Genomic DNA, 27,731 nt, shown 5'->3' with positions numbered 1-27,731 from the left:
GACCTTATGGAGTAATTTTCACACTCAGTCAATCAAAGCTTGTGGTGTGATTCATTGACCATGAGAATGAAACTAGACAAGAGACATTGTTAAAAGGTCATTCCTTCCTATGGATGAAGGAGGCTCAAGTGAAATATTAAAGGAGTGCATGCCCTTTCTCCAAGAGATGTTGTCCACACTTCCATCTACAGTCAAACAAGAGAAGACTAAAAAGCAAACATTCTTCAGTAATGCCAAACACCGTGCATAAACATTAATGTCTTGCCCATGTCCCTGTGGTCAGCGACGAAGGTTTCCTACCCCTGAACTTTTCTAGGGAGGTTAGACCTGGCCAATGAAGTCAATGAGAATGTGTGTTGATTACAATGGGCAGGCCTGTTGTGAAGGAGGATGGAGAACAGCTGAACAGAGATGACAGCTACAGCTTACAAGAGCAGGTGTTGGGATTTAGCTTCAACTGTTACCATTTGCCTCATTTAAGCCAATGTTCCCAAGCCTAGGGACCTATAAATACAATAAAGAAATAAAGATCCTTATGGAGGAATGCACAAATACAAGCCAGAAATCTTTTCCAGTATATATTGGTGTCTCTTGCTTCTTCATTGCAGGCAGTATGGGTAGGACCAGAGCAGCCCCTTCCTCCTGCAGTTTTGGCTTTAAGTCCAGGAAGGTGATTTAATCTCTCCTGAGCAGAAAGCACAAGGAGGTAGTGTTTTTTAGGCACCGTCTCCAAAGGAGAAGGTGATCCCACTCATACCTTCTCTTCACCGGTTAAGATAATGTGATGACCATCAGGACACCATTTACCACTAGAAGTGACTTGAGAAAGGGGAGCTCCTTAGAAACCATGCTGGGGAGAGAGGGTTGGTCTGAGACAATGATCTGAAGAGCAGAAGGAACCATGCACATACGTGGAGGGACTTGTGAAGCTGAGATACTATAGGGAGGGATAGAGGAACATTTCATGCAGGAATGTGGGCCACCACTGCTGCCATGATCATTTTTTGAGTGAATTCACCCACCATACCCTGGCAGCGTGATGTTAGCATGCGGTTAGGTATTGGCCACATTTCTGGTTATCTCATCAATGCTGAAAAGCTGGCTGCCCTCTGCAATGCCAAGTAAACAGGTGGCTGACTCTGAACAGAGCTGCTCAGCTCTTGCATCCACCGGTTGGATAGGCCAAAAGATCATAATCATCAGTTCTATTGTTGTTGCTTGTTTGCATCTTTCTCCAGCCCATGTTGGGTCACTGCTATCAATGGGCTGTTGAGAAACCTCCCTCCACAGTCTCCATCCTGTGCCCTATGAGCCTTTTATAACTTCCAGCCAAGCATTCAAACACTCCTTTCTATTAATAAACCATCTGCTGGGCTAGAGAGAAGTTTTGACTGAAATATTTTCTCTGTACAAAACTCACCAGTTTGGGCATACACATACACTTAATGGTTTTGGTTTTATCAAATCCTACTGGTTTAGAAAAGTAAAACTGTAACACAGTTGTTCCTCTAAATGCTCCTCAACTTCCTTTTTTTTTACATTTCTTGGAAAACAAAGGGGAAAAAAGTTATTTTCATTTCTGGACTACAATGATATTTCATTAACAAACATATAGTTAAAAATACAGAAATGATAGCTCAAACCCAAAACTAATTGCAGGCTTTTTCCCAGCTTTTGGAACTGTTTCCCAGCTGTACTGGTTATCCGTGCAGCTCTTCCTCCTCTTGCTCTTAAACTGCCTCTGCGAGTCCAGGGAACCATGCATGCCACCAGGAAGGCAGACAGACTGTTTCTGCAGCCATGGTACTCATTTACTGCCCTTGTTTGATTCATCTGGAATTACCCTTGTTTGACTCTTCTACAAGTCTGTTGACTTTGACTGAATAGAGATTTACATAATTTCCTCATGGGAATTCTGAAAGCTGGTAACATACTGCCCTGAGAGTGTTATTTCCCCATTTTATTTCCATAGCAGAATAAATTTGGATATGCTGCTGCATATTGCAGCACATGATGTTTTTTCTACTCACTTTTGAATCAGGCAAAAATCTGAAAGATGTATCTACAATTGTTACTTGGCTATGGTAAAAAAAGAAAGAACACCTGGATCCCATCTCCTTTTCTTATCTCCCTCAAAGATGAAAGAAATACTAATCAAAATATTTGACAAGATCTTCCCACTCTACACAGTGCCAGGAAAATGCAAGTGAGTGCCTATGTGGCTAGATGCAGCCACACAGCTATGACAGGCTGTAGTCTTAGTACAAGACTCATAACATTAACCCTCCTTTGCTCTCTACTGACCTAACGCTCTGCATTATACACAGTGCTCATTATATGCCATATGAATGACAAAAGTTCAGGATCAGCAGGCTCATGAGAGGACAAAGATGCAGAAGATTAAACTATTTCTTGTTTGGTGAAGCCAGATAATAGAGTAGCCATGGACATGGTGAATCTGATGAATGATCTCCAGTTATGACTTACGCGGCCTCCGGCAAAGCAAGTGAAGTTTCTGTTTTTTAAATCTTGTTTAAAGTCTTTTTGAAGTTCCTTCACTTAAGTAAATAACAGCACAGAGTGGGAAGTACTTCTGTAGGTGCACAAACACAAGGGAAGAAGCTTACCATTAGGCATCTGTGTTTTTCAGCTCTTGTTTTTTCCATTAATACATCAGCAATAGAACACTTTAACTCATAGACAGGGTGCCAAGATGCCTTGCACAAGAAGATGCTGCAGATCCAGTGCTGCACTAGGTGTTGTAAGGGCTTATACGCCTGAAAGTGCTCACAAAATTTGGGTAATTTCCTTCCCTCTCTCTCTCTCTCTCTCTCTCTCTCTCTCTCTCTCTCTCGTCTTTAAAGTCTGTGTCACCACCAGTCTTTAATCATTGCAGTTTCCCTCATATGACCAATTTTGTCTGATATTTGACATTTCACACCAGGGGTTCTGGCTTTTTGCTCATGCCTTAAGGAAATTAACTGGTAGCAGTTTGGCATACATTTTCATGGGGATAAAGGTTACCAAATTCAAGAAGCACTGTTTTACACTGCTACTGTGGGAGGCAAGCCCTGGCAACCTAAGCACAGCAATTTTATAACACAGCAGCCATCATTAAGATCCACAGAACATGCAGAATTGTACCTTTTCCTACCCTTTTCCACAAAGAGCTCAGTGCATTGCCATAGTGCCAGTATCATGGTTCATTTATTTTCCAATGCACCCTGCTTTTGGCGGAACATAAGATATGTAAAATGCTGTACTAGCTATTTCAATATTTTCTTAATTGATACATTCCCTTAGAGTCATTCTGCACCACTGGAGCAGATCAAAGAAGATTGGCTTTCACTCTCAATCCTGCGGCAGAGCCAGAAGCATCCTAATTCTAAGCAACACAGGAAGATTTCTTAAACACCATCATTTGCATTTTCCTGAGTGCTCAGCTATCAGTACACACTGTTCCCTTCGTGCTCTTTTCCCCTGTTCCCTCATGAACCATTGCACTGTCCTTTTGCTTCGTCTGCTCTATTCCACCTCTTAAGTCATCTTTCTATTTTTTTACATTTATTTTTCATACCGTTCTTTTGCTTCATTTTCTCTCCTTCCTGCGTGCAAAGCCCTCTTTTTCTGATTGCTACTTTCATCCTGGGTCATTGTTTCACAACCTCTCCCTCCTTTCAGCATCTCTTTCCCTTTCTTACCCCCCTGCTCTTCCCATTTTCATTGCCAATCCCTGTTATTCTTTCAGTTTGAGTGTGGAAAAGCAGGATTGTCATGAGGACTCTGTAGCCTTGCACTAACACCTGAAGGCCCAGAGAAAACCAGAGTCCCTTTGTGCCGCAGCCTTGCAAACACATCGGTGCACAGTCCCTGCCCAGGGCATTTGCAGTCTTTCTCCCCAGGGGAGGATTTTGCAGGCTGGAGGGGGACTTACACACTTGCTTCACACCAACTGCTCCCTTGAAAATTGCAGGCTAAACACACAAAGGGCTGGAGGGGTGATCTGACTTGCTCAGAGACACGGAATGCAGTTGTGGAACAAGGGATAGGAATTAATTGCTCATCTCCCCGTCTGGTACATTAATGGTATGACAGGAAAGAGACAGCAACTGTATCAGGATTTTTTTTCCCCTTATGGAAAATGAACCAAGAAAATGAAGCGGCATTTACAATTAGCCTCACAATGTGTGCAACAGTCTGGATTTTTAAATAAGAAAACAGCCTACATTTCCACCCCCTCTGTTCAGCTGGTGGTTTACCTTCAGGCAAATCTAAAATTAAATCCCTCTGAGGCTGATGACAGACTTAAAATGGCCTGCTGTATCCTATCTTCCCCTCGTAAAAGAACACTTTTGGTCTGACTGCCTATTATGCTAGTGACTTTAGCCTTTATAATTAATACTGCTCCAAAGCAGCCATACCTCTAAGACCCCAGTGGTAGCATATCAGCTCCTAAATACCTGCCTTCCAGAGGCAGGTAGCACCACGGGGATTTATGTGCCATTCTCCAGACACCTGGGTCCTTAACTCCAGCTTTATCTTGCAGGTGCTGAATGTGGCTGAAAGACACCATGGTCAGTTAACTGCAGCTCCTCCAGACTCTGCAGAAGTCTGCAAAAAAGTGGTGTCATTTCAGACAGAGGCCAAAGCTGCTCAGGGAACAGCCCCCTCAGGGGCTACTGCTGTGCTCTTTGCAGCATGGAAATCTGAGCAGTGATTAGCACTTCTCTTTTAGTTTGTTTTTATTGTTAATGATCCATTTTAGTTTCTCATGTGGTTCCCTTAAAATAAAATGCTTTGGACTGATCGTGTCCAGCTACAAGGCTGTAACTCTTCATCTCTCCAAGTGAGTTTTCAGCCCAGTGGGGCTGCCTTTGAATTCCTCTCTTGCTTTGCCTTCTCCTAATAATGAGGAAGCAGACCTGCATGGCTGAATCATATTTGTGTATTTTCCCAGGCAGCTCCTGAATCCTGGAGCCTGCTCAGAACAGAAATGTCATGCACAGCGGGACTGGGTCTGGCATGTGGGTGGGTTTACTCAGGCAAGGAAATCAAATCTGGGCCCAGAAAACAACACTTGACGGTAAGGGGATGGGGCTCAGCCTGCAGCTGGAGCTGCAGTTCAACCTGCCAGGGTGGCTGAACATTGATGGTAAGGCAAAATAAACTTTCTTGACTGGTTGCTTTTGGTTGTTTTTTTTCTAACGCTGCTGCACTGGGTATTCTGATAGGTTCACTTCAAGGCTTAACAAAAATTAAAAAGGGAGAAAAGAACAACTGAATTCACATCTAAAGTATTTTGGAAAGAGGCAAAATGAGTGAATTTCTCATAATTTCTTTTTACTCCCTTCAAAGTGGGAAGAAATCACATTTGTATATGTGAATTTTGAAATATAAACAAGCACTCTGGCCCTTGGTGCTTTGCTGCTATTTATTTTTAATAATGAAAGCAAACGAGAAAAGGAAAGCATCTGTCAAGCATGTAAGCACCTTTTGAACATGCTCCATGCACCTGTGAGAAAAAAACCCAGCAGCTTCTCTCTGCCCTCAAGCCCAGAAGGGAAATACAGTCCAGAGAAGGCTAAATCTGAACAGCTCATACGTACTGTGCTCCTATCCTCACACTTCTCTCTGCCCAGAGAGAGGAAACGGCAATATGTGGGCTTTAGAATTTAGCAAGAAGTTGCTGTTGCACAAATACTGTTTCCCCAAATAGATAAATAAAGAGAAAAAAACAAAAGGGTACATTGCCAAGGAGAGAGAAAACTCAGAACCATCAGCACTAGCCCCTTCTCACTGGGTGTCCAGTTAGACCATTTCTGCCAAAACTTGCAAAAGCGGCCTCAGGGATTTCACAAGCAAATGTGATGTGCACTTTCAAAAAATGAGCAAGCCAAAAACTTACTGATTTGTATAAAGACCTACCTCTGCTTCTTCCTTGTTTGGCAGCACATCTCTGTGCATCATTTCATGTCAAATCTAATCTGACAAAACTCTTCCGGACTGATGCTGTGCCTTTATGCTCCTCCTAATGGACCATGACTGGCTATGGCTCTTACAGGCAAGAGTTTCAATAGCAAAGATTTGCCATGGACATCAGAGATTACCTAAGGATATAAAACTTCCTGATTAGGGTTTCATATGGCTTCACACAACAAGATGAACACAGCTTTAGGCAAGCGCTATATAGGCAAACGATGGCAAAACACTATAAGGCAAACAACAGAAGTATGAATCAACAGCCACCTTTTATAGACTATAGCATGGATAGGTAAAGTTGTTCCTAGACTATTACCTACTCCCATCTGAATGAATTACTGTGTACATCGCTGATAATACCTTGGCACACATCAAGAGCAATGCTGGCTTTATGCCATTAGCTGGTAAACACAGCAACAGGAAGAAATGTCTTGGAAGTCAAAAACTAAAGGTCATTTGGTAACCTGCCTCCTTGCCCTCTCATGTCAGCAGTGGCCTTCCCGAAAGACTTCAAGGAAAGCTACCATTTGATTTGGAAGTGTTCCCTTCTTCCCTGGTCTCTCAGAGCATCATTATAAGCAAGGGAACCATTGCCAGCTTCCCACAGCTCTCCTGAGCTGTGTTACCAGGTCCATGCCCTCAGTGTCCGACCCTGCTGTCCACAAGAGCCTTGGTGTACAAGGGTGAGCAACGCTGTGTCAGCTCTTTGGCTTTCAGCAGTGTCCGTCCTGCATGTGATTCAGAACCACAGTCTACCCACATACATCATCTATATAACCATGCAATCCTGTTTTTGTTATCCCTGCCATTCCTCCCACCTTCCTTCCTATTGCTTGTGTCATTAGCTTATTGCACCTCAGCCACAAGTAGACTATAAATTCTTCAGGACTTCTTATGCTTCAGTGTCTTCTTGCCTAATGGGAACACAAACAGTCATTACAAAACAAACATAGACCTCAACAGCTGGGACAAATAAGATGCGTACATGTAATTTCAGTCCCTAAGGTCTGTTTGACCTAGAAACCCATATTTGCTTCAAGCAATTCCTCTTGTGCTTTCTGCTTTAGGTCAGAGATGAAGTTGAATCAAACCGTAAGGAAATGAAATAAATGCACATGATCATTTAATGATCTGAAAGTCTAGTATGTTTACATTCTGTTTCCTGGGCAATTGACAACTAGATAAAATCCAAGAACTGAAAAAAAAAAAAAAAAGAAGAAGAAAACAAAAGAAGAAAAATTGAAGAAAAACCCCTCTACCAGTAGAGCTCCCTGAAAGGAAAGCAATTCATGCATCACAGCTTCCTTGTAACATAGTCTTCCACAGACTGAGAAAACTATCAGCTGCATCTTATTTCATATTTTCAGGTTTAAATAAGATATGTAAAAAAAGCAGAGATGAAATGTCAAGAACGCATGTGGTGTCCTCCAGCATTGGCTTTCCAACACAAAAGACGGAGTGCCTAGTCAGAGGAGAGTGATCCAAGGAAATGGAGGTAGGTATGTCTACATGGTATGTGAGACTGGAATCTGTGACCAGAGCTACAAGCAGCCACCTAACAGGCTGGGTTAGGGACATGTGTACCGTGCTGTGCACACCCACACCAATATGAGCCATCCTATCCATCTCAGCCTCTTGCAGAACATGACACAATGCTGCTCCTCTGCATGAGCTGCAGCCTGCTTCCCTGATGCAGGCCATGCAGCCTTACGCCAGTGTACAGGGCACTTTGAGACCGATGGCACAGGGCTTAGACCAGACACGTGCCCAAATCCGTATCCCTACCACCTACGCTGTACAGAGGAAGTTGTTTGCCTCGCATTGAATAGTACAACACTAAAGTGAAAAAAAAAAAACCCCAAAACAAAACAAAACCGTGAAATAGTAGAAAACTAAAGTTTTCTGGAATGCCACCTTGACCCAGCCCTAGGCTTCCCTCCAACTGCATGGATGCTTCTGTGCCTAAAAAATCCCCTGCAAAGACCTCCCTGAGGCCAGGGTTAGTGAAGATGGTGCCCTGCCTGAACACCCAGTGCTGTCTGGGCACCGCAAGGCACCTGAGGTCTAACCCACGGTTCAGCCTTCTGATGGGATGTGTGTTTGCAAATGGGATGACAGCTGTGTTTGCAGCAGTGTCACAGCCAGAGAGGCTTGGGAGCTAAGGTGTGCGATTTCACACCTCTTCCTTCCCAAAAGGGTACCCTAGTTGTCAGGCCACAGGTGAATTTTGGAGAACTCTCACACATATGTCAAAATAAGCCTGTGCTCAAGTGTTAACAGGATGAGGAAACTCATTATTAAGCATATTGGAGTTTGTAGCAATCTGCAGATCTAATTGAATGTGGTCTGAAACAGGCTTTAGACCTTAAGAAACCACAACTCCATAACAGCCCTTTGTCTAAATTTCAGCATGGGAATGAAGTATCAAAACCAGTATGCCTTTGGCATGGATTTCTCTTCTTCACTCAACATTTTTTTCTCTGCTCAGTATACTTACCCAGCCAGCTGCAAACCTCCCCAGAGTCGCAAACAAAGTGATGAGTCAGTCTAAAGCAGTCTCCAGCTCTTTGCCTGGAAATCTGGCAGGCTCGCTGATGTTACACCATCAAATCAGCTTCTGCTATCTTTCTTCAGCTTCCTTTCACCTGTGTTGCCAGGGCCTGATTTTGCTTTAATTTACACTCAGAAATTATTGCTCATAAATGGTTTGCAATAGTGAAAGGACAGAAGAGGACTGTAGTAGGAGGGCAAGGAAGCAAAACAAATAGAAAAGCCCAAACCTGCCCTGTGCTGACTGGTCAGCTTTAATACATGGAGGCGGTTTGCAAGGGCTGCGACCCATGGGCGGCTACAGCTGCCGGGCTGCTGGTGCCGGCTGTCTGTGCCAGCCCCGGTGTGGCCACCTGAGTGGCTTGCCCAGCAGCCACCCGTCTGCCATGGCTTAGAGAGCAGCACTTTGCAGTCAGTAATGCCTCAGCAGCTCACAGGCAGCTCACATCCAGCTGTCTGTACTCCAGGAGCAGGGTGGACAGCTGGGGCAGCAGTGCTGTCAGCCCCTGAGCTCCCGCATCGTGGCCCAGACCCCTGCAGTGGGTTGCCCAGCGCAGCCTCTGGCTCAGCTCCTCCTGCCAGCAGGGCAGGGAAGCAAGCCGAAGGTCCCGGTTTGCCATGGAAATCAGTAGTATAGGGAGGGCAGGACCTGCACCAGGAGTTTCTCTGCACACAGGTGTCTAAACAGACAGAAAGAAACCCTGCTGTAAATTGACCTCCAGCAACATTGTCTTGAGTAGCACCAACCATGATCTGCACTGGAGGAGACCCAGGCACCTGTAGCATGCATATGCCAAACCCCCCGCCCTGTGCTCAAGTGTCAACAGGATGAAAAAATCATTACCAAGAGAGAAGATGCTAGCATTTATAGTATTACGTGCTACATGGCTTACATTAACATACGTTCAAGAACAGCATCAGTGATCTGCTTTAAAATCGTCATGTTTGAAAGAGAAGACTTTTTCTTCCCCCAGCGTGCTTGTGCAATGCACACAAGCATACTAGAGCCTGCAGCAATCTGCAGATTTAACTGAGCGTGGTCTGGGCATGCAGATCCTGTGTGTGCCTGGGTCTGTGGGCAAAGCAGGTGAGGGGACAGGGAGGGACAACTAGACGGTGAGGAGGGCAGCACCCACCTGTCTGCCTGGCTGTGCTGAGGGATCTTCAGTGGGACACCTTGCAGCCATCTGTCCTTCCACTCTCAATGGGATGAAAAGAGCCCTGAAGGTGAGATTTCAGCTGCACAGCAATTTGGGCTGAAGTTAGGCCAAACACAAGATGCTTGTAGCTTTCACTCTGAAGGCATCTATGGTCCAAAAAAGACCTTGTGTTGGCCTTCAGCCCAGGATGAACTTCAGCCCTTTAGAAAAGAAAACTTTCAACAGAGCTAAACACACTCTTACTGGTGTTATCCAGGAGTTAGGCCCACAAATAAACCTCATTTTCTCATTCTTTTATTACCAAGTCCACAAAGTCCAATGCTTACTTTGGAGGAAGAAGAGCTGTGCATTGCTCTTTCGCTGCCCATCCCAGCACTGACGATGCCATCCTGCCTGTAACTGTCGCAGTAGTGCACATGCCCACTCAGCAGGCTACTGCTGCCATATTATATATTAAACCATGTGTTTAACGTTTATAGGTCATTTTGTCCTCATCTGCATTATAATTTTGTTGCGCATCATAAATGCAAAATGAGTTTCACTTCTTCTCCCTACGCCTTTGGTTTATTGCATTTACATAAAGCTGTCGAACATTTATGACGATTTTTATAACTTTATTAAATGAGGTTCTTCAGCTACCAAGAAGATGACATTTCTGCAATAATACCGTTATTTCCCAAACCCTATTGTCTGGTATCTTTGTCCTCACTGAAGTGGTACATTTTTCATTAAACTTAGCAGTACATGAAGTCATTAACATGACAGTAGTGTGCCATTAGGGCTGTTGTAGCAATGCTGGTAGTGACTTCACCCTTGGGTCATCTGAATCAATTGTTAAGTGTCGAGAGATATTGAATGACTTAGAAAACTTAGAATTTCCTTGCCCTAAGTAAGTCTTCTACTCAGACAGCACAGAAAGCTAGCCTTTGTTAGTTCGACTCATCTGGAAAAGGAGAGCAAGCTACCAAACACTGCAAGCCAAGACAGCCAAAAATATTAAGACATCCTTTCCTTCCTCTCTAGCATTCTTTGTAAACTGAATCTTTTTTTGCTCCCAGTAACATGTTTTCATTTTGATTTTCATCTGCTTTAGTGATTAAACTTGTCTGCTAACCCTGAGGGCTCTGCTGATCTTCCTGCATGTCACAACCTGTCATCAGAGTCACAGTCACTCTCATCCAGTGGGGAAAAACTAAGTGCAGAAGCAACAAATAACCTTAAGACGTGGGAAGCAGCCTGCTAACAGTATAAAGCCTGCCTGTTTGTTTCTCTATATAGCATTTAAAACCTATTGGACGACTCAAAACCTTCTAAAGACATATGAGTCTTATCCCTGAACCAGTGAGCTGTGTATCTGTATTTTTCAGACGAAGGTCCAAAACTGCTTTGCAAGTAAGGGAGAAATAATTTTCAATTCACTTCCCAAAGTCTCTGAACAAGCCTGGAGCAATACAGAGCTACTGATATCTCTTAATACTGTCTGAACTGGCAACAGAAATCACAAGCCAAACTGTCTAGCAATGCATCTCAAGGCAAATATGTCACCTTGACTTAAAAGGATGCTAATTTTTATCGTATTGGGAAAATAATATTTTACAGCTACTTAGTACAAGTTGGCACAAACACAACAAACACATGGCAACCCAGCATCATCAACGCTGTAAAATTTACATAACATAACCTGTAGTTTTGGTTACAATGAACTTTCAAAAATTATTAAAGTCAACATAACTTTTCAGGGTCCAGTCTTAAAATTTACAGGGGCTCATTACGGAGATTTTTTGCAGTGGCATTCCTGAATCATTTATTATTTCCTACATTTTGGGACTGCTGATGAACTCCATTTTTGTGTATCACTTACATGCTAAGAAGTCCTGAGCCCTTCACTGTGACAAGTACAAAATGCAGCTGAGACTGTAAACTCTGCAGGGCAGGAATTGTGTGTACTGTACAATAAGTAAATTAGTTTAGGCAGAATCTTGTAATTCATCACTTTAAGTAGGACTGATGGCAGGTTTATAATAATATAAGTTATTATAGACTTAAAAACCCCCAAATTCTTACCAATCTGTATAAGTAAGGGTAGAAATCTTCTATTCTGGAAGAGAAGGGTGGGGCACTACCTCCAGCTGAAATTCAGTGGAAAATTGTAGCCAAATGGTTTGGCCATTTCCAAAGCCCACTCTCCTCTTGTCTGCTTGTGTTAGCGTTTCCAGAAATGGTTTGTTTGAACAGCTGCAGCATCTCCCTGCTGTGCTGCTGGGACTGGAAATGTGACTGGTGATAGAGGGGGCAGGCAACAGCCTTGTGTTTTTCAGGGCCAAAGCTGTGAAAACGCATTCAAGTTTGGCCACATTATGAACCTTGCAGGTGATTTTAGTGTGTTTGAGTGGGGGAATAGGAAAAATATGCTATGCTGATGTTCAGCACCATTGCCTGTGCCAGCTCAGTCACCCAATCCCCCTTCCACCCACTCTGGACTAAATAGGGCAATTGCCTGTATTACATCTGTGGGCCACTGCTGACTTTGCTACGGCCAGGCTAGAATAGCTGCACATAGGCATACAGACAGATTTGGGAGAGGAAGGGCTGCTGAGGGCAGCAACCATCTGAGTGCAAAGCACCTGGAGAAAGAAAGAAAGAAAGAAAAAAACATAGACTGTCTATTGGTTTGCATCTGCTTGGCCAGAGAGAAGGAAGGAGAGGGAGGGAGGCACCTTGCCAGGTACCTGCCACAACTGGCAGTGCAAAGAAACAACGTGTGTCCCTTGAAGACGCGCATCCAGCTAAGGAGGTGCATCCAGCCATGGAAGACTACTCCACAGCTCCCGCAAAGGTGGGGCAGGTTGAGTCATGCAAGAAGAGTCAAATACAGCCTACCCTGTGTCTGTTCCGTGGGGGAAGGTGTGATGGCAGTCTTATGGACAGCTGGTGTCCCCTCCTATACCATGCATACTTACCTCCTGTGTAAGTCAGCAGCACCGATTGCACCTTTGCTTCTTTCCCCCATCACTTGTTGTTGCCTTTGGTGTGCAGGAAGCCACGTGCTGCTGCCACAGGTTGCTGTAGTGCCATGGGTTTGTGACCATGGTGAGTCATTGATCTGCACTGCTGCTTTGCACAATCAAAGACGTGGGTTTCATGTTTACAGCTTTTAACACAGGCCAGACACAGCCGTCATGGCTCAGGAATAGCTTTCCTCCAAGGGTCCGGTGACATACCTGCTGTGACTAATGTAAGAGCTGCCTCTTCCTGGAAGAAGGCTGCTTGTCCCACAGGACAAAACAGATTTCCCCAGGTCTTCCTTCTGCTCTCCCCGATCTAAGAGGTGTCAAAATGCCAGGGATCACTCTAGATGGCTTTGTGTACAGGAGTAGGCTGCAGTGGCGTGGATATCTAGGGAGGCAGGCTTCTCCAGGGGTGCTGCCAGGCCGTGGGGGCAAATGGGGTACCTGGTGGTGATACAGTTAACGTGGGGAAGACCTGGGCTGTTCCAGAGGGCAGATAAAGCAGCAGACATACAACTGTGCTTGGCATACAAATGAGCCGTGAATTTCATTTAAACTGGTTTTCTTTTTAACTGTAATTTTACAGCCAGCAAAAAATGTCAAAGCATTGGAGAACATTCAAAACTTGTGAAGATGGGGGGTTGTTAACATAGTTGTCACTACAAACTTGAAATAGATCTTTCAGCTCCATGTTAAAAAAAAAAAAGGTGATTCCCTTTCTGTCCTGTGAGCCGTCTTCTCAGTTGCTTCTTCCACTTCCATGGGAGCTCTTGCCCTCACTGCTTCACAGTGTGACTATGCTGTTCTTCGGGCTATTTTATCCCATGCATGCACAGCTATATGTGTGCACATCTATATATGCTGTTTATACATCTATATATAGCACACAGCCATATGTGTGTGTATCTATAGATATAGAGGAAGCAAGAACACAGACTTTTGCCTTCTACAGAGCTGGCAACGTTTATGGTGATTCCTGTACTGCCTATCTGTTTGGACATCTTATACATCCTTCACATAAGCTGGGTTGCCATCATAACTGCTCCCTTCAGCTGGCTCAAGCATTGGACACATTCCTAGCACTTGTATTTTTTAATCGAAAGCTTCACATTTTTTGATGACTTTCCTGAAGCCTCAGCTCTGAAGACCACGGTTTACAGGAAAAACTTTGCTTTGTCCTTCTTTTGCGTTTGCGTTTGCATTTGCCTTTGCCTTTGCCTTTGCCTTTGCCTTTGCCTTTCCTTTTCCCTTTCCCTTTCCTTTCTTTCTTTCTCTAAAGTAACCTTCAAGCCTTTTAGTTGCAAAAACATGGACTATACAAAAGACCCCAGATACCAGAAAGCAATTAAAGTTCTTACTGTCTTTGTAAGATCTCATGGGCTTGCACCACCCAGTTAATAATTTTTCAGTGCTTCAGATGAGCAAAAATAGAAGTGTGTTATTTTATTTGTAGTCCTCTGTTTAGAGAACCTTGTTTACTATCTACCAATTACTTGGAAATTTCTTCTGTGTTTGCATTAGCGGTAATAAAGGTACATTATTCTGCCTGTTTGGCAAAGCTGGTTACTTTTACTCATAACAACTTGTCTGGCTTTGTACATTTTTTAATTCAAGCTTTTTATTTGGTATATCATCATTGGTGTGGTCAGAAATGAGTAGTTTTTAAAGGTGCTAATTAATCTAAGAGCCTCTCTGTCACCATTTACTTCACCTCAGATCTTTTTTCCTGCCTATTTCCTGCCTTTACTAATTTTCTGTGCATATTTTAAGTGGAAGTACATAGCCTTTTCCATGGGCATCAGGCTTCTGAGGTTTTTCCTTTTTTTTTTTTAAACATGCCCATTCTTTCAAAGAGCAGTCATACATAAGAGCAAAGTTTATTCCTATTGATAGTGTAATCTATTTCCTATTGCTGAGATCAGTCCAGCGAATTTATTGCTTCTTGTTTACAGTCTGAAAGAGAACAAGATCTTTTCCCATCAGTCTTCCCAGCAGTCGTGAATATGCACTATTTATTGCTTTTAAATTTCTGGTTAAATAATATTCTGTCACCTCTGAGGCAATTTCAAATGGAGAATGTTCCTGAGGACAGTTAAGAGTCAGCAATGCCTTTTCATTGTATGGAATGACATAAATGACAAATGATGAATGAAGACACCATTAAGCTTCATAATTTCTTTAGATGAGTTTGTCTGACACCTGTTTAAATTGAACACCAGTATTTGCAGAGTGAATACCAATTCTTCCCACAAGCCTTCATATGGATTTTACCAGGAGGAGAGTATTTTGATTGTGCAGTTAAAAAATTCCAGAAGAAAAAGCAAGTTAATCTTATGCATAAGCCATGAGCAGTCATTGCATGAAACCAGCCATAAATGCTCTGCAAACATGCAATCAGAGTAGCCAAGGCAGAGTAACAGCAGCTACTGGGGATTTCAGTGTACCCTGGACATGACCTGCGGGTCTTGGTACACCACATGGGTGAGCAGCGAGATACTTCAGGTCAAAGCCACACTGGCCTCATCTGTTCAGAAACAAGCTGGCTCCCCTCTCAGATTAAGAGGTCTTTAATGACAGCACCCTAATTACCTGTAGTTCATTAGCGTGCAGCAGAAGTGCTAGTTCAGTGACTGGACAGATGCCCTTTCCCAGGTCCAGCTGTGCCTTTCCCAGCCTGGCCCAGACGGTAACTGCTGCCCTCTTGCCCAAGGCGGCCATTCCTTCGGTGTTACCAGAGCACCAGTCCCTAACCCAGTTCAGTTAAAACAAGCCAGGTTCACAGAAACAAGAAGTTTAATCTGTGCACTTGAAGAATATTTGAAATTAGCAAAAGAAGCAAGAGAACATAATTTCAAATATACTTTACAGCCATAAACCTGCCCACAATTTTTGTCACTCCAGGCTTCATACAAGGCCACAAAGATAAACTGAGCCTCCACCCGAAGGTCAGGGTCATCTGACAGACTGCTATCACGATTGAATTGGGTCTGATGTCTCAAATATTTATGCTAATTTTAGACACCTCTCACATTGCTCAGATGGGCATGTACTTTTAGAGAGCTCCCTGATTCAACAGCCCATCTCACCTAAGTTTCAGTGTCCTTAATGGCAATACAGGCACAGGGATGTACATGTCAGTGTGATTCAGGCTCCAAAATCCTTATTGGCAAGAACAAGTGAGAAAAGGAGATAAAAAGCAAAACTGGAGGCTGAATTTCCAGAGCAGACTTAAAAAACAACACATGACTCTTCAAACTCCATCATGAATTAGCAGAACATTATAGACAAAAACATCCTCACACGCTGCCCCACGCTGTGCTTTGCGATCAATGCAATTAATTAAAACAATTTCTAAAGATGTGCAGCTGGCTAAGTGCATACTGGTTGCCTGTACAAAGCATACAGCAACACAAAGCTAAATCTCATGTCTCCCATGTACAGAACTCCTGCTCTAGGTAGAAGCTCCTTGCCGAAAGATGTGAAATAAAACCCTCAAATCCAGTGGTACTGGTCACACCTGTGATCAGTGTCATCCTTAGGAGTCTTGTGGGATCTTGGTCTTCATGCTTACTTAAAATACACATAACAAAAGCCAATTGAACAGAGTCAGTTTGTTTAAAGTATTTTCTGTTTTCAAAACTCCAACAAGGTGAAATATGCGTCACTGCTAGGACAACCCTTCCTCTACTCATTTACCCACATTTGGTTTGTTCAAACTGCATTTACATGCAAAGGGGTCTCCTCAAAGAAGTCTGTGATCTCTGTAGCTCCAGTGAAGCTACCAAATTTCTCCCTGCTGGATTTCCCTGCTGCAAATGTGTTCCAGATCTGTCTCTCAGGAGCCAAGATTCAACAAAAAAAGAGCTGCCAGCTACATGAAAGTTTTAAATCTGTAGCAAGAAGAGTAATGGAATGAGGATAACAGTTTATTTGTAGAAGTAGAAGCAAGGAGTCTAAATAAATGAAGCAACTGATAATTGTTTAGACATTCAGAGGTTTTGTAAACTATTCATTAAATTGATGGGATCCAATGCATCCTTCCAACATTTTACGACATAGAAACGTATATGGATAGGCCCTTTAGCACATCTCTCTTCAGAATTTTCTTTCCAGGCTACTTATGGCACTGAGACATCTAGTTATCAATTAGCCAACAGGTCCATGACCTCTGTGAACACCAGTTTTGAAATTCTTATCCAGGGAATCCAGACCATCTCACAGATATACCTAGACAATTTATGTGCTTGTAAAACTTCTGCTGGATAGAATGGTAATAATTAATTGTTCTTCAGCAGAGAGCCTAACCTAGAGCAATCCCATACAACAGATCACGAGTCATTGTCAAATACCTTTTATTTTCCTAAGGAAAAAAATCAACTTCAACATAGTAAACTAGTACCTACTTAGAAATAGAAGGAGTGTCTAGATCCAAAGCAAACCAGAGCTAAGGGCTGGAGACCCAATGCCTTTGGCTGTTTTTGCATTAAAGTGCCTGGTGATCCCAAACTTAACATCTACCACCATTGTTCAGGGGGAGACCACCTGAGGTCTGAAAAGATATTTTTTTTCTGTTTGTTTTATTAGAAAACCATGAAAAAAATCAAGAATCTCTTATAAAGACCATACTTTCCGTTAAAACATGAAGTCACTGGAAGATAAAAAGATGATTTATTTTCACATTTTTAAGGTAATGCAAACAGTGTGTTTGATTGTGGAAAAAAATCATGAAACAAATCTGAAATGGTACCTTTTCCCTCACCTGTTCAATATAATTGCCCTGGTTTAAAGTTAGTTAACTCAGAGCAATATTTTACCAGAAAGACCAGTCTGTCAATACCGATCAGTTAACAGCCCAAAAAGTTCCTCTTTTGGTCACATGACAAAACAAATGACATCATTATGATAAAACTTCCCTGTAAGTCAGGAATGTGTAAAAGTACACTGACTGCATACTGCTAGAGAGTGCAACAAGAGCAGGCATAGAGGTGACACATGCATTACTACCAAACACTGAAGACAAGGTGGAAAAGGTGGCAGGGCATGTTTGTTGTGCCTCTCTGGAGGGGTAAAATGAAGACAACACAGGATAACAGAGGATTCTCAGACTATAAGAGTCATGCTTCTGTTAAGCAACACTATCAAATGTCTAATTATTGAAATATGTGAGTGCAGTATCAAAATGGCCATTACCAGCCTGCTGTATCAGCAGATTCATACATCTGAAAACAAGCAAGAAAACTATTGCGAGAAGGTGAGGTCACTACCAGAGCCCCATCATTCATTTAAAGATGCACCTACAAAGTAGTATGAGGGAATTAATAACACTCGCTTGATCCATTCACTAATAAGAGGCAGCAGCATTGAAAGGAGGGAGGACTGCACAGGGGATTGGGCAGTTTTATAATTTTCCAGTATGGGCTATACCTTAATGTCATATAATGTGGTGGTAACAGCTCAGCTGTCCTTCCTTGCACTGGATATGGGCTATACCTGCCTCTCTGCTGCCCAGCCAGAAAACCATATTCTAAATGCATGCTAAAATAAACATTTCCAGCCTCTTTATGGCCAGGGCCAACAAACTCCCAACAGTTACACAATATGTGCAAAGCCTCCAAAGCAATATTTCTGCAGCAATATTTCTGTAGCCCTGTTAGCTCTGTAGTACACACAGCACAAAACACAGGAGATTAGACTTTTAACACACAATTTTTAATAGCTGACAAATAATAATCTTTGGCTTTCAAAACTTTGGCAGGGAGCCATTTAAGAATTATAGGCTGAACTGTGAAAGAAAAATGTGTTTTGAAATCCCATCTTTATTAGTTAAGCTATCATTATTACTATTCAATTATAGTACAAATGTGCGGCTTTCATAATGCAAAATAACATTTCAAAGTCTTTCAACAGGATTAGATGCAATGTGCCTCTCTATTCAGGCCCAGTTCTTCAGGATACCAACGTGCCCCCAAATCTCCCCGAAACCTACCAAAAAGGCAAAACGGAGGTGATGAGACATCTAAGAACAGCAAAAAGGGTCATATAGGCCTTCGTTCCAATCATCGGTGGGAATAATTAATGATAAAAAATGTAATCTCTGCTGGGTTGTTGCTTGCAGAAAGACAAGCCAACAGGACAGACTCACCCTTTTACAGGAATAGGAAAGAACAACAGTTAGAAAAGAGTAATCCCTCATCAAAAATGCTGAGGAGGAGAAGAGGTGGGATGAGAAATGAGGAGCCCTCTGTTTCAGTAATACTGCCTTGTTGATCTTCCCTCCCTCCACCATGTGGTTTCTATTTTCTTGTATTAATCTGTGCTTCCCCTCCCAACATTTTTTCATGTGGTTGTCAGTTTGAGGTCAACAAGTACTAAGAATGGACTGAAAAGAATTTCCAGGATGTTTTTTAGGACTATTAATAACTTTAGTAGCTATTCAAGCAAACAGCGCTCAAGTGTTCGTCGTACTCCAGGGTGTAAGCTCATCACTTAAAGAGGCTGATTCAGAGTTTCCTTACATTACAGATTGTACATACTGTCAGGTACAGTATGGGGCTTTGGAGACAAGATGTCGCTTCCAGTGAGATGCTGAAAAAGAAGGAGCCAATACTGTATCCACCAACGGGAACATTTTTCAAAGGCAATAAAACTCCAGAGACAGGTCTCAGGGGATCTTTAAGTGTTGCCACTTATAGTACTGTACTTCCTAATTTCAAGGCACCCCACTGCATGGCAGGCATCCTCAAAGCCCTAAGGTGTGAAGTATTCCTCAACAACACGCAGCAAGGCTGAAGTACCTATCAGTGAGATTGGCAGAAGACAATGAAGCCAGACAGGCTGCCAGAGGCTATGGGGAGAGATGGCACTTCTGGAAACACATGATTATGCTTCATTGGTGCTGTGAAAGCCAATGCAGCATCCCTCACCACAGCGATGCAGGGGAACTCAGCTGGCACCTGAAGGAGAAAGGCAGCATCAAGCCCACAACGCAGTGAATCATTCGAAGTAAAAGAGATCTGATCAGGGATGTGCAGCACAACACACCTCAAAATCACACCAAAGCCTTGTGTAGGGCAGACTGCCAACCAGATGATGACCTGTGCTTCAAATGGGACAGAATACCTTAGCTTCACATGTCCCACTACACTGCTTTAACCAATATAAAAAAATTGTGCAAAAAAAAAAAAAAATGGGCAAAGTGGGAAGACACAGCCAGAATCATTCTTAGTTGTCTTCTGTGAGGCCTGACTTTGCAGATGTGCTCTGAAAATAGCTTAAAACAAAACAAAACAAACAAACAAACAAAACCACACCAAAAACAAACAAACAAACAAAAAAAAAAAAAAAAGGAAAGGAAGAAAGAAAAAAGAAAAAAAATCGGGCCTGGAACATGAGAGAGGCCATGGAGCAGATGATCCAAGAACCCTATGGAGGCCCAGGCATGAGGCAGTCTGAAGATGCCAGGTGTGGCTGCTCATACATGGACAGATGTCTCCGTTTACGAGTAATCCCCTCTGCTTCCAAGGGGATTAAACATATGACCTTGAAATGCCTAAAAACAGGGCCCAAAGTCTATTTTAAAGTTGATTTTTATAAATCAGAGGATGATGTTTATCAAAGGAGAGACTAAAACTTGCACAGGAGGTAAAGCAGCGCTATGCCAAATTTCAGAGTGATGTGTGGGGGCATAAATCACACCAGGAGGAGAATATCAGGGATTTAAGTGATGAATTCAAGACCAGAAGAATATGTGCTTGATAAAATGTGCTATCTTGGACTCCTCCTACAGACAACAGCTTTTGGGCATCCAGGGATTCCAGCATCCTGAGAAATGCTGCAAATTATGTATTTTTTTTCCCAAAGGCTTTGTTGTGTTCTCCTTATAGATTTTGTATTTCAGAGAGTAAACAAAAACAAAAAAAAAGCAATACTTAGAAGTTATATTAATTTTCTCTCTTGCCTCCCCCTCAAAATGGCACAGGTTAGCAGAATAAAGATTACAGCCATTTATGAGCTGCCTGTGCTCATTGACCTTCCAGAGCAAAGAGCGGGGAGCAGCGGCAGCTGAGGCACCATGGGCTGGCAGAGGCACGGGGCACACACGTATGATCAGAATGGGAGGAGCTGCAGTGCTGGGCTGTGGGGTTTGGTGGCTGGGCTTTCCTACAGGCTTATTTGTTACCCTGGGCAAGTTATTTAACCTGTGTCCCCGGAGGCCCAACCTAAAAGCAAAGTGGTGATGAACCTTCTCATCAACTGTGTTTCTCCTGGCTTTTCTAAATGACCCTCAGGGCAGGGACTTTTTCTCAGTAGAGCTTGTTCCAGCCATGATCCGAATGGGGAGCCAAATGCCTGTGTGGATGGGGGAGCCAAATGCCTGTGTGGCTCTTCTCTACCATATCCGAGTACCCGATCCCCTCCCCTGGTTAACTCTCCCCTCTTTCCCTCCGCATCTATGCAATGACTGCTCCAATGCATTTGCATTTCAGTTGGTTTGACACTCCCAATGCTATTTACTCGTGTCATTGGAAATCTAATGGCATTTTTTCTAGTGCACAGACATGTTTCCATTAACTGTGGTTAAATTCCAGCTAACACAGTTACATGATCCTTACCTTCACTGGCAATTGCAGGGGAGTTAATACCACATTTTCACTTCCTGCATTTAAAAAGGAGACAACTGTATTGTTTCAAGTTGTTCTGTGCATAGCACATTCCCTTCATCGTTTTGCAAAACCCAGGAAAACTTGTGAGATATGCTAAAGGTCAACAGAAATATATTCTCCATGGGATATCCCTAGAACAATGCCTCCACTGAAATGTTTGCAGTGAAGCTTTGAGCTTTGGTGTGTACGTGAGTATGAATGTCCAGAGGGAGGCTGGCAAGAGCCATCACATTTGGGGAGGAGGTAAAGGGACAAAGTGGTACTAATGTTGAAAACAAATCTGGAACAGGTAGAGAGGAACAGATTTTGTACCCTCTGAGCTGAAACAGCAAGAAGAGGCTTGGGGGACACTGCACACAAATTTTGCTCACCTCCACAAAGCCAAATGTTATTGCAGAGCTGGATGTAGCTGTAAGCCTGGATGCAGGCATGGTATTCTGTTCTGATTGCTGTAGAGAGACAACATCCTCTATACCTACTCCTCAGCACAAAGGGGCTACACCTCTACACCTACCCCTCAGCAATATCACACTGCCCTTGGAGGCATCGCCTGCTCAGTGCCTCTCTCCAGGCTGGATCTCTCCAAAAGCTCCACCCCTGCAGCCTCTGCCTGTTCTGGAGGCAGAGTAGTGATGAAGGTCCAGTAGTGATGAAGGTCCATCTTTGGGAGTCTTGGGGGGCAGAAAGGCCAAAGTGCAAAGTCTTCCTCCAGCAGCCCTTTACCAGCCCATCCCTCCCCACGCGAGCCCAGACTACACACAGTGTACAGGCATTATAGGGTGCAACCCCCATCCTCCCTCCAGTAAATCCACTCCTGATCATCACAAATTAATTTTGTAGGAGGTCATAAAGTGTGGAACAAATGTTGGTCAAGGGCATCACATTTTCAGATCAAAAACATGCACTTATATCCTGAGCAGATTAGATTAGGATTCAAGTGGATGTGGATCTGCAGTTCAGGATGCCTTGTCCTGTTGATTTTTCCCAACATTTTCCAGGGCAAAGGTTAGATACATGTGGGAGATAGTGGATTTCCTGAAGGCATGCTATAATCTTTCCCATACAGATGATGGAGTCAGGACGCCTAACATCGGTCAGAACGGTGCTTCATTTCTGTCATCCGTGATGGCTAATCGCTTCTGAGGCTCGTGGACTCAGCTAGGTACCATTCACTGAGCTGTTCCGATTTACAGCTGCAGTTAATTTATTTTAGGTAGGTGATTGCTCATTCTGTTTCACTGACTTACCATTCCCAGATTTTGGAAGACCACAATGGCTTTTTAAGCTAATTGGACTCCGCTTCCTCAGATTCTTACACAAACATTTAGCACAAAGCACAGACTGCTCTTTCCTCAGCCATCTGGCAGAGAAGCCGAAACCAACAATTTTCCAAGTCAAAAATCAGACATCTGAAAATAATGTTAATGTATTCTAACCCCTTTATATATACTGAACAAGCCAACAGGCAATTTGGAATATGGAAAACGGGCTGTAGGAAGGACACACCGTTCATTTTGCCCTTCAGCATCCCCAAACAATCAGACTAAGGCTGCAAGATTAGGAACTCAAATCCACCCTCCCCTAGAAAGGCAATACTGCCTGCAGCCCAGCATCTGCTACACCAAAGATCAGGCAAGGGAACTGAGTTTTTTTTAATGGATTTATGCTGAGAAGCAGAAATTAACATGTATACTTAAATGGACACATGCATACGCACACTTCTATGGGATGTGGGTTGTTGTTTGCTGTCACCACATTACATCCTACTTGCCTTGGTAACAAAGACTTTCTAGCTAAAATAATTTGTAAGTCCCATAGTATACACCTTTGTCAGTCAGGGCTGGAGAGCCTGTCTTGCTAGTGTAACAGACTCCATTTTTCTGTAAAACAGAGGGTTTAGATAAAGCTGGCAGGAAGGAGAATGATAAGATGAATTACTGACTTATGAAATGATCGCTCCTTCCATGTGACACAGCTAACAGGGGAAACGGGGAAACTGATTTCAGCTTCCTGGACCTCCCAGCCATCCCAATGCACAGCAACAACAGGAGGAGAAAGCCACTGCTGCGTTCAACACCAGTGATGTTCCAAGAGGTAAACAAAACTGCACGCTGTATTCAAAGCACAGAACTCAAAAGGATGTATACAATATGCATGCAATAAGCCTGCACTGTATAGATATTTGTGCTTTTCATATTTGCCTGCATAACGCAATATAAAAAAATCTCATATAGTCCACAGATGTCACATGTGTGTCCATCAAGAATTCTGCTTTTGCAGGACTTTTCCAAAGAGGAATAGGCATATAAAACAGTTAACGGGACAATTACAGTAGCATTTAATGATGACGATGAAGAAACTGCCCAGAAGCAAGAGAATTAACATTTGGCAGAATCTTTTTTACCCCAGACCAGTCTCTAAATGAAAGACCATCCTCACACAGAGGATCACTAAAGTGGAAGAAGATGTAAACTCTCTCTATCTGATCTTCTCTCCAGCAAAGAGATTTTTTTTCTTTTTAAAAATTAAACAAATGTATTTCAAAAAAGTTTTCTTAGCTCAGCTTTTCTAAAACATCTACTGCAAGATTGGTGCTTGATACTGTCATTCACAGTATGTGGTGCTTTTTCCCATACATTCCACTTGCCAGCAAAAAAACCCCTATGCAGAGCAGCACAGGTACTTTACAGCAGGAAGAAACCCAGTCTGTTGCGCAGTGCCTGTATGCTTATCCCGCAGTTTCTGTATATGGCCATCCAAAAGGCTCATGAGCAAACAACCACAGACAGCAGCTTCTGCATTTCCGACTTCCATTCCCTGTTCTCTGTTAAAGTATCAAACCAGCACTACGATATACTGGCAGGAGTACACAATCTCCCGAGTAAATCTGAAGGGTTAAATTCCCACTGAAGATGGTGGATGTTTCAATGTGCTGGGGGCCTACTGGTACCTCTCCATTATCATTGTACCCCTTCTTTGGTAACAATAGGAGAACTATTGAAAGGAAACAACACCCCCTTTGTCTTTGCTGTTAGAATGGTTTTCATAGCTTAAAAAATGCTGGGCAAAACCGATCTCAGAGGAGGATATCATCCCTGTCCAGCCGGCAAGGATAGATTACCATCAGCTTTCAAAAGCAGCAGTGTATCTTTTCCAGCCCTGTGAGCCAAGCAGATGGATGGCTGGATGGACAGTGTGGGGGTAGCCATAGTAACCATCATCCCGTGAAGCTCCTGCTCACATCTCTCTATCTATCACAGCTGGGGAGAAAAGCCAACAGTTCAGTGCCGGGGTGCAGATATCCGGTCAGACCTTTGCCTCTCAGCTCCAGCTGGGTTTTCCATTCCTCTTCAGCAATTTTTTAATCTCACCTTCTTCGTCAATGCTTTATGGATCATGGTAAAATTCAGTCTCAGGGGAAGATCCCTTGAGCAAGCGTCTTCCCAGCTGCTGCACCCCATGTTGTGGGTGGATGTGTGTTTGTGGCTTTCTCTGCCTGCCAGGAGCAGGAAGCCCCTCAGCCTCCCCCAGGACAGGCGAACACCTCCATCTTTCTTGAACTCACCTAGAGCACTGACTGCATGGCACATGAAGAGAGATCAGGTCTGACCCAGCTGCCAGCTTGCGTGCAGCTCATCAGCCATCATGCATCGAGAAGCACAGGGCTCGGAGCAGCTTTGTGCTGTACCTGTCCCCACGGGAGCTGGCTGGAGGGTGCTTGCATGCAGACACCACCCTGGCTTTTCAAAGGTAGTAAGAGCCCAGGTGCTGCAGCCTGAAAGGCAGCTGCTAGGCTTGGATGCGGAAGAAGGCTGCTCTGCCAGTGACTGATGGTGTTATCCACTCTCATCTTTCACTTAGGGTTTTTTCATAATTTCCATCAAAGGCAAAAGTCTCTTCTCAAAGCAAAATTTAGTGGCACCTGCGGCAACTCACCTAACTACCCTGGATGCACTCAGACAGGCATTTTAAATTTTAAAATGTACCTGTTGAAAAGCAAATATAATCACTTGTATTAAATTGGGTGACCAAAGCCCATGCCTGTTTCAGAACCATGGAATAGCTGAGGCTGGAACTGGCCTGTGAAAACTGTCTGGTTCCATCCCCTCATCACTGTCCTTTTATGTAGCCTGTACTTCCTCAATTTGTCTGTGAGGATACTTTGGGAGACCGTGTTGAAAGCCTTGCTAAAGTCAATATAAACAACATACTGTGTTCTGCTCATCCACTGTAAAGGCTACTGGGCTGGCCAGGCGTGATCTTCCCTTGGTAAATTCATGCTCACTACTCCCAGACGACTTCTTGCCCTCCATACATTTAGAATTCATTCGCAGAAGGATTTGCTCCATCACCTTACCAGGAATCAAGGCAAGGCTGACTGACTTGTAATTCCCTGCATCTTCCTTCTTGCCCTTCTTGAAGAAGGCAGGACATTTTTTTTCTTCCAGTCCTTAGAACCGCCCCCCCCCCCCCCCCCGCCAAATCATTGTGACAATTCAATGATGATCAAGAGTGGCCTTACAATGGCATTGGCAGCTCTCTCAGCACTTAGGACTGTATCTGTCAGGTCCTATAGACTTCTATGTGTCCAGCTGGTTTAAATGTTCCCTAACCTGATCCTCCCCCACCAAGCATAAGTCTTTCTTGCTCTAGACTTTCTCCCTGGTTTCAGGGACCTGGAATTCCTGAAGGCAAATCTTATCTGTGGAGACCAAGTGAGTGAATGCATGAAAACTTGTGTCTGCAGCCTCATACTGCAAACTTGCTTGAATCGACATGTGTTTGCTCTGTTTGAAGGAACTCTGAAAGACAGACCTAAGTCATAAGCCTATTAAGCAATTGCCAGCTACTGCTGGTGACCTGATCTACCTTCAGGAGCTTAATTTGCACAGCAGTCACGTGGAGTCGGTCAGTATTCCTCTCCGCAACTCCACCCTTCAAACAGTTCTTGGACCTCAGCCAAAACAAAATCAAAACACTTCCAATTCGGTTTTGTGAACTGCGAGAACTTGTTAATCTTAAAGCTCAGTGACAATGAGTAGATTAGGTTAAACAGCCTGTTTTGAACAGCCTAATCCGAGTGTTCCCAGCAGACAACTTCAAATACTATTGACTTTATTAGCATGCACTGCAAGAGCAGCCGTAGATTACTGAATGTATTATGGTTGTCACTTCCTTCCTTCTCATCCGTCTGAAGATATGGAATTGGCTAAAACGTGCCAGGTGTATGAGCAGGCAAAGTGAGTTGGAAGCCACCCATCCTCACCTTTCAGAGCAGCAGGCACCCCATCCAAGGGGAAGGGCAGGGGCTGCACAGCCCTGCTCACCCATCAATGCCGCGCTCACATGCAGCCCTCTTGCTGCCAGCACATGCACCATAGTGCATGCTGTCCGCCACAGACTTACAATTAGATAAGCAGCTAAATGTTTAGATTTATTTGTATATTTACTTTGCAAGGCACACAGCTGAAATCAAGTCCACTCACATTACTAGAATGCTTTTTTTTGCCTTACTCTTTATTTCACCTCTCTTCCTTTCACCTGAGTCTTGCAAAATTACATTTCTGAAGCACAGAGGTATTAAGCAAGGAGCACTGTGAAAAGAAAAGCTTAAAAAAAAAAATATGAATAATTCTGCATTCATAGCAGGGTTTGAATAATGTCCGTGGAACCACACGCTGCGAAAGGAGGAGAAAACCAAATACTGAACAGCTGCTCATTAGAAAAGCACCAGCCATCCTGAGCCCTGAAAGACACAGGAGTCCTGTGGGGGAAAAACACTGCGTGACCATGTAATTAAAGGCTCTATCAGAGTGTCGCAAGGGGCTGCAGCAAGGCTACACTGCCTTTGCAAACCTGGCACTCTTAAAATGCAACTGCTTGTCATTTTCTGGGGTCAAAAAACAGGAATTCAGCCCCCAGGCCACAAATTATGCTGTGCATGGTTTCTGGGACACCTTCCAGGGGGGAGCTGAGAGCTCAACTGAAGGGACCTCTGCCACTTGAGCCAACAGGAAAGCTGGCAGCAGCATGTTTGATGTCTTCTCACTTGTATGCAGAGCTGGGGTGAGATGCTTTGTGCTGGCACATATCTGGGTTACTCTAGCATTTGCCAGCAGAAAAAGAACCCTGAAGTGCCAGACACTGGTGTGGCTTCCTGGATGCATTGGTGAAGCCGGTGTTGGGTATCCATGTGCCTTATCTGCACGAGTATACAATATGTATGTATACAATATACGCCAGGATGTTTTAACACAGGTAAAGTAATATGTTCCTCTCTGGCTCCATTCTTGAAAACAGTGGAACTACTTTGACAACAATTTAAAAATGAAAAATCTGCTTCAGACAGACACTCAACATGAAAAATTTCA

At 43.5% G+C, this 27,731-nt stretch overlaps 1 pseudogene; it reads left to right on the top strand.

Annotated features, from left to right (window-relative positions):
- Positions 1 to 5,091: 5,091 nt before the first annotated feature.
- LOC119148321 lies at positions 5,092 to 26,604 on the top strand (annotated as a pseudogene).
- The last annotated feature ends 1,127 nt before the right edge of the window (positions 26,605 to 27,731 follow it).

This window comes from Falco rusticolus, chromosome 5 (genome assembly GCF_015220075.1).
Source record: "Falco rusticolus isolate bFalRus1 chromosome 5, bFalRus1.pri, whole genome shotgun sequence".
NCBI classification, from domain to species: Eukaryota; Metazoa; Chordata; class Aves; order Falconiformes; family Falconidae; genus Falco; species Falco rusticolus.
The sequence above is the reverse complement of the archived record's forward strand: the minus strand, read 5'-3'. Positions and strand labels throughout refer to the sequence as shown.